This window comes from Dasypus novemcinctus, chromosome 3 (genome assembly GCF_030445035.2).
Source record: "Dasypus novemcinctus isolate mDasNov1 chromosome 3, mDasNov1.1.hap2, whole genome shotgun sequence".
In the NCBI taxonomy this organism is placed as follows: Eukaryota; Metazoa; Chordata; class Mammalia; order Cingulata; family Dasypodidae; genus Dasypus; species Dasypus novemcinctus.
The window spans coordinates 98,999,534-99,006,719 of record NC_080675.1 but is presented as its reverse complement, the minus strand read 5'-3'; the positions used below and the strand labels follow the sequence as shown (position 1 = coordinate 99,006,719).

Here is a 7,186-nt window from a genome sequence, read left to right as displayed (position 1 = left end):
TTTTATGGTTAGTCTGTTTGTTCTTTTGTATATTATTATGGAATAATGAAAATGATCTAAAAATGATTGAAGTGATGAATGCAAACTATGTGATTATACCTAATACCATTGATTGTAGAGTTTGAATGGATATATGCTTTATTAATATGTATCAATCAAATAGATTTGTTAAAAACAATAAAGAGAACAAATGAATTTAAATATTTCCAATAGTTAACATAACCACATGAAAGTGCTTAATGTAGCATTACTTCAAATAATATTTTATCACAAGTACTTTGATACATCCATAAGAATAAAACAAAATACTTGTTATATAAAAAATTGAATTCTAATTACTTTGTTTTACACTGTGGTATATTTTACAATTCTAAATGTATATTGAGCACACTTTAGAATTGAGCTAACAAGAAAAGATGTAGTGAAATAAAGGGTGTCAGTTTTCTCCATGTTGGATTAAATTGTGTTTCTGGTGTGAGGTAAGTGTTCAACTCCATTCCTTTGCATGGGGCTATGCAGTTGTTTCCAGTTCCATTTGTTGAAAAAGCTCTTCTTTGCCTATGGTCTTGACACCTTTGTAAAAAATAAATGGTCATGCTCACTTCAGCAGCACATATACTAAAACTAGAACAATATAGAGAAGATTACCATGACCCCTGCACAAGAATGATCTGCAAATTCATGATGGATTCCATGTTTCAAAAAAAATAAATCGTTATATATATAAACACGGTTTTATTTCTTGGATTTCACTAGCTCTATGGGTCTAATTTTGGGACATGACTACTTTGACTTGACAATAGTTGCTTTGTAGTAAATGTGAAACTGGGGAAGTGTGAACCTTCCAACCTTGTACTTGTAGTTTAAGACATTTTTTTTCTATTCTGGGTCCCCTGAAATTCCATATGGACTTTAAAAATAGCTTGCAATGTCAAGCAAATATGTCAGCTGGAATTCTGATAGGAATTGATTAAAATGATATATCTAGTTGGAGAGTATTGCCATCTTAACAATGTTAAGTCTTATACCTCATGTACATAAGATATTTAATCAATTATTTGTATCTGTTTCTTTCAACATTGTTCTGTAGTTTCCCAAGTGTAACTTTTGCATTAATTTTGATAAATTTATTCCTAAATATTTTATTCCTTTTGATACTATAAAAATGTAATAGTTTTCTTAATTTTAATTGCATATTGTTCATCATGCATATATAAAACACAATTGAATTTTGTATATTGATCTCATGTCTTCAATTTTGTTGAAATCCCTTACTTGTTCTAATATTTTTATAGCATATTCCTTAGGAATTTTAATTTACAAATTCAACTTATCTACTAATAGAGTTTAATTCTATATTTTCCAAACTGGATGACTTTTTTATTTTTTATTTTTGATTCATCATCATATTTTTAAAATTATTTATTTTTTGTTCTCACACCATACAATCCATCCAAATGTACAATCAATGGACTTCATTATAATGAGGGTTGACTTTTAATTCTTTCTTTTCCCACTGTCTGTTCAGGATTCTCAAGTTCAATGTTGAACAGAAGTGGCCAGAGTGCACATCTTGGTGCCCTGTTCCTGATATTAGGGTGGCAGCACCTGTTCTGTACACAGTAAATATGATGTTTGTTCTGAGCTGTTTGTAGATGACCTTTCACTAGTTTGGGAAATTCTCTTCCCTAACTACTGGAGTATTTTTATGATGGAAGAATACTATTTTTTTTCCAAATGTTTTTCTATGTCTGTTGGCATGACCATGATGGATATTGTGTTTGCCATGGTCTCCCTATAGCTGACCTATAGTATAGCCTTTGTATTGAATCTCATTCACATTGCCTTACATCACAAACTCCACTGTTTTTGAGAGCACACATAAACTACATGTATTAGTCAGCCAAAGGTGTGCTAAACCAAAATACCAGAAATCAGTTCGGTTTTTAAAGGATATTTATTTGGTATAAAAACTACAGTTACCAGGCATAAAGCATAAGTTACTTCCTTCACCAAGTCTATTGTCACATGTTGGGGAAAGATGAATGCTGACATCTGTGAGGATTCAGGCTTCCTGGGTCCCTCTCTTCCCAGGGCTTGGCCCTCTCTGGGCTCAGCTGCTCTGCTAGCTCCACAGGGCCAGCTGTAGACTATCAGGTGAATCACTCTGCCTCTCTACCCTGAGTTTGATTTTCTCTGGGCTCAGCTGCCCTGCATTTTCATGTGTTTTTGCTTCCTGGAATTCTGCTCAAAAAAACCTCAACTTCCATTCTTTGTGGTGCAGCTTCTCTGTGAGTCCCCACCTCCTTAGTACAATGTCATACTGATGTGACCCAATCAAAGCTTTAATCATTACTTAATCAAGTAAAAGTGAAACCTCTGAATACAATATAATCCAATATGCCCTGAGGGACAGACAGGTTTACAAACATAATCCAATATCTATTTTTGGAATCCATAAACAATATTAAGCTACTTCACCACACCCTCTGAATTCCAAAAAGACATTACAATATTAAAAAAAGAAAAAAAACTATTTCAGTAACAATACTCAGTACAGAATCATATCATAATCAATTTAAAGAAATAGTTTGTCTTGGTGCAAAGTCCCATCTGCTGTAGACCTCTGGAACTTACAAAACCATTTATCTGCTTCCAATACACAAAAGGACAGACATTATCATAAGGAGAAATTGGGAGGGAAACATGAGTCATGGGTCCTCTACAGTTCACTAAATCTGCAGGGCACACTTCACTAGACATCAAAGTCTGAGAGTCATTCTTAAGATGATGGTTTCTTCTCCTTGTGGCCACATGGTGACCCACCCTTTCAATAGTCTTGCCCAAAGGCAATTTTCTTGGTTCCAACCTCATCAAGCATTTGGGTGGTGATCAAGTTCTAGACCTCATCCTCCAAGACCATTGGGGTGATTGCCACACTTTACCCAAACTTTGGGTTAGAGTCTTAACCCCCCTAGTATAGTGAGGTGAAGGCAGCACCATGCCTATTCCCTAGAATTCAGGTCCAACCGTCTCAGAGCAACAAGTTGGTAACCTGAATTTTCCCAATTCATAGAGAACAGGCCTGCCCCTCTCAGACCTATGGGACACTGATCTCAACCTCCCTAATCACTGAGGAATGTCCTCCACCCTCTCTGTACCCTGGGGTAGCAAAACTCTCCCTAAACATCTGATGGGAACATCCACCCTCTTCAACTGCTGGAGCAAACTCACTCTCTCTGTACACATGGATGGAGTTCCTTTCTTGGCCCAAGGTGATATCTTAATTTCAGATATTAGCTTCCATGGTTTTTCTCTAAGCTGTTTCTCCTTCAATCTCTCCTTTCCATGTCCCCTTTATTCCAGATGGACAGTGATTTTCATACATCTCTCTCAAAAAGTTTGTTGGTTTAGCATGCAGGAAGCAGGGGTCCAAGCCATCAGACAGTAAGACTTTCTGCAAGTCCTTCCTAGATAACTGCATTTTCAATTCTGATTTACAAGTTCCAAGTTTAGTTAGGTACTCAAATGGGGCATTGTTGTCTGGGGGCTCGATTTCTGAAGGCTTATAATTTCCAGAATCAGTTTCTGGTTTCTTTGTGCCCAATAATTTAGTCCTCAGCTTATCTCACTTGTCTAGTATTTTGCTATAACATGCTAGGAGAAGCCAAGCAACATTCTCTGAGTTACTTTGGAAAGTTCTTCAGCTAAATGCCCAGGCTCACCATTTTTTAATTCTTCCTTCCATAAGATACCAGGAGTTAATCTTGCTGAGTTCCCTGCACCTTTAAAACATGGATCATCTTTCCTTTAGTTTCCAATAGCAGTTTCATCATTTACTTCTAAGGCATCATAAAAAAGTCTCTTTTGCACCCATATTTCTATCAACAGTCTCTTCAAAGCACTGTAGGTCTTTTCTACCAAGCATCTCACAATTCCTCCAAAAAAAATAGCCCGTACCCATTTATAAAACCATTCCACCATTTTGTTAATTTCAAAAGCATGACCTTACTTGCCAGTACAAAATTCTGTATTAGTCAGTCAAAAGAGTGCTGAGGTAAAATACCAGATATGGTTGGGTTTTATAAAGGGTATTTTTTTGTGGTAGAAGCTTATAGTTACCAGGCCATAAAGCACAATTTACTTCCTTCACCAAATTATACTGCCATGTGTTGGGGCAAGATGGCTGCTGATGTCTGCAAGGGTTCAGGCTTCCTGGGTCCCTTTCTTCCCAGAGCTTGCCTGTCTCCAAGCTCAGGTGCTCTGCTAGCTCCACAAAGCCAGATGTAGACTATCGGGTGAATGTTTCCGTCTCTCTCACCAGGGTTCAATTTTCTCTGGATTCAGCTGCTTTGCATTCTCCCATGTTTTCCCTTCCCAGGCTCCAGCTCAAAAACTTCAACCTCTTTTCTCTGTGGTGCAGTTTCTCTATGAGTCCCCACATCCTTGGTGCAAGGTCCTATTGACATGGCACAATCAAAGCCTTAGTCATTATTTAATCAAGTAAAAGTGAAATCTCTGAATCCAATATAATCTAATATGCTCAGAGGGACAGACCAGTTTACAAACATAATCCAATATCTATTTTTGAAATTCATAAACAATATCAAAGTGCTACAGTACACTTTCTCCAAAATTTTTTTTTAATTAAGTAATTTCCTTGTGTAAGCTATTAGGAGCTCTCTATTTAAAGGCGTGCTTTTCACCATAAACATCATTTTCTTAACCATAGTTTTAGGGTTGACAAGCCTCCATTCTAGGAGCTTCTGCACTCAGTTCTGGAAGTTTGTTGGTGGCCTGAAGGGGGCTCAGGTTGTCTCTTCTGGCATGGAAATAGGGTGGCAGTGCAGGGAGCAATATGATCAGTATCCTAATCTTCTTTGTATGTCATGACCAAGTTAATGACCCTGTTCCATGTGTGGGGGATGGGTGGAAGAAAGGATCCTCACTTCTTAACATTTGCCAGAGACTTAACTTTCTCATCAGCTAGCTGGGGAAAGATGGCCAAGCTGACCTATTGCTTTTCCAGTAAGGAAGCACTCTGACTATAAGCAAATGGGAGACAGAGTCTTAGGTTATGACTGCAGTGGTCAGGAGTAAAACCTCTGCCTTCATGAGCTGAGGGGAGAGAGGGTGGGAAATATCCACAGAATCTCATCTTTTTTACCAAATCTTAATAATGTTCTGAAACAAATGTTTATCCATTTGCTGTTCACCCTGAGGACCATTTTTAGAGATATTAAATGTTTATCTATTTTTAATAGTTTTCAGCAGTTTCCATGGCAAGTTGTTCAGTGGAGCTCCTTATGCTTTCTTGCTATATGCCAGTCCATGCAGGTGGTTTCACATGATATATTGGTACCAACTAGATGTTCAAGTCTTCAGGTTTAATGTCCTAATTAAGAGTAGCCATGAAGAACAATGGTGAGGAGTAATACTTTTATTGGAAAGAAATCCAAGGATTATATTTGTATATCTTCTTCAGCTAGAAACATGAATGTGTTGATTCATGTAAAATTAGGCATAGCTTGGTGAACTGTACAGGACTTAAAATGAATAGAATTGGAATAATGCTGGTTACAAAGAGATCCAGAAAGTATTTTTGTGGCTGCCTTAAATGGGCACAGATCATGAAAATAGAGTTGTCCCATCTACTTTGCTGCATTCAGCTCACAATAGGTTGGCTTGAAGGGAAGGCAACACAGAAATAAAGGTAGAGACACAAGAGAGGAGACAAACCTGGGACCAGGGGAGTCACAGCTTCTGGAACTGAGAGCCCCAACCCTAGTTTTCCCATCACATTTATTGGGAAATTCCTAAGCAGCCATTTGCTATCTGAACTGCAATATCATTTACAATAATAGGGAAAAACTGCAACATCTAACAACTGCAACATTTAACAGGTGTAACATTTACAATAACAAACAGGTAAGCCAGTTTCCCACAACATACTTCATCTACTTCAGAGGAATGTTTAGTCATCAGGCAGACAAAAAACAACATTTGTGTAGAATAGCCTCTTTTTCTAGTCATGCAGGTTTTCCTCAATGGGTTCCTTACAAAATGACCAGAATTATAGTGCATGTGTAGGTAAGTAACCTGGACATTCTCACAAAGCCTGGTGTGGCAACCAGAACAGAAATAGTCCAGTAAAGGTGAAACACTAAAATGGCACCATTTCAGTTAGAGACTGATCAGTCACCCAGTGGTAGGTATATTATATTTGGAAACTTTCCAACATGGAGGGAATAGAAATTTTTCCTTATTGGAATGAAAAGCTGTGCCAAATACACATTTTCTTCCAAACCATAAAACTTCAGCTCTATCACCATTCATGGATTTAAGAAATGCCTTATTCATCATTATAACTCTGTGCACAGCATTGATTCTGATAAAGAATTTCTTATGCAGCTATGAGCTCATGACCACGGAATTCAATGGTTATCAGATACCTGATCACCCAGAAGTAGCTGACATAAAACAATTATGGAATGGCATCAAAAACTCCTTCATGGCTCCCTTGAGAGACAAGACCTTCATTCCCTGGATTTTGGAATCAACAGAAAAAATTGGAATAGCTCTTCTCACTATTACACCTAAAAACCCACTCACAAAATATTTTCTTCCCATTCTCACAACTTTGAACTTTGCTTGTTTCTTTAGAAAGATACTTCCACCAGGTTAGACAACAGTATTTCCATTAAATTGGAAATTAATGCTATCTGCCATTTGAGGTGTTTTCTAAGCATTGTGAATACCTACCAGTCCTCTAGATTAATATCGCTGGAAATGATGCTTATAGGAATCATTAGGACCTGATGAAAATCTGCCCATCAGATGAATGTGGAAACCCTAATCTTGGATATAATGACTGGAAGATGCTGAAATGTTTACGTTGAGAGCATGTACTACTTGGATATTGTGGTAGCAGTATTTATTAAAAGATAATATATGATATAGTTTTTTTTGTTCTTTTGTCTCCCTAGTTTTGTAATATCCAATAATTCCATAAAATTACTACTTTACATTAAATAATTTCAAGGTTCTCATTTCTCAGAGTCAATAGCATGTAGTTCCTACATGAAGAAGAATTATTTATGCTTGAATTTTAGAGAAATGTTTTATGGTATTATGTTGATTTATTAATATATTTGAAAGTTCCCTTAAGTATATTAAACCTATTCCT

The 7,186-nt window shown here is 36.9% G+C and overlaps 1 non-coding gene across 1 annotated transcript; it reads left to right on the top strand.

Moving 5' to 3' along the window:
* The first annotated feature begins 594 nt into the window (after positions 1-594).
* Positions 595-701, top strand: LOC111767148 (U6 spliceosomal RNA). The gene has a single exon (XR_002799040.1). It is a non-coding gene; the product is annotated as a U6 spliceosomal RNA (small nuclear RNA).
* Positions 702-7,186: the final 6,485 nt, after the last annotated feature.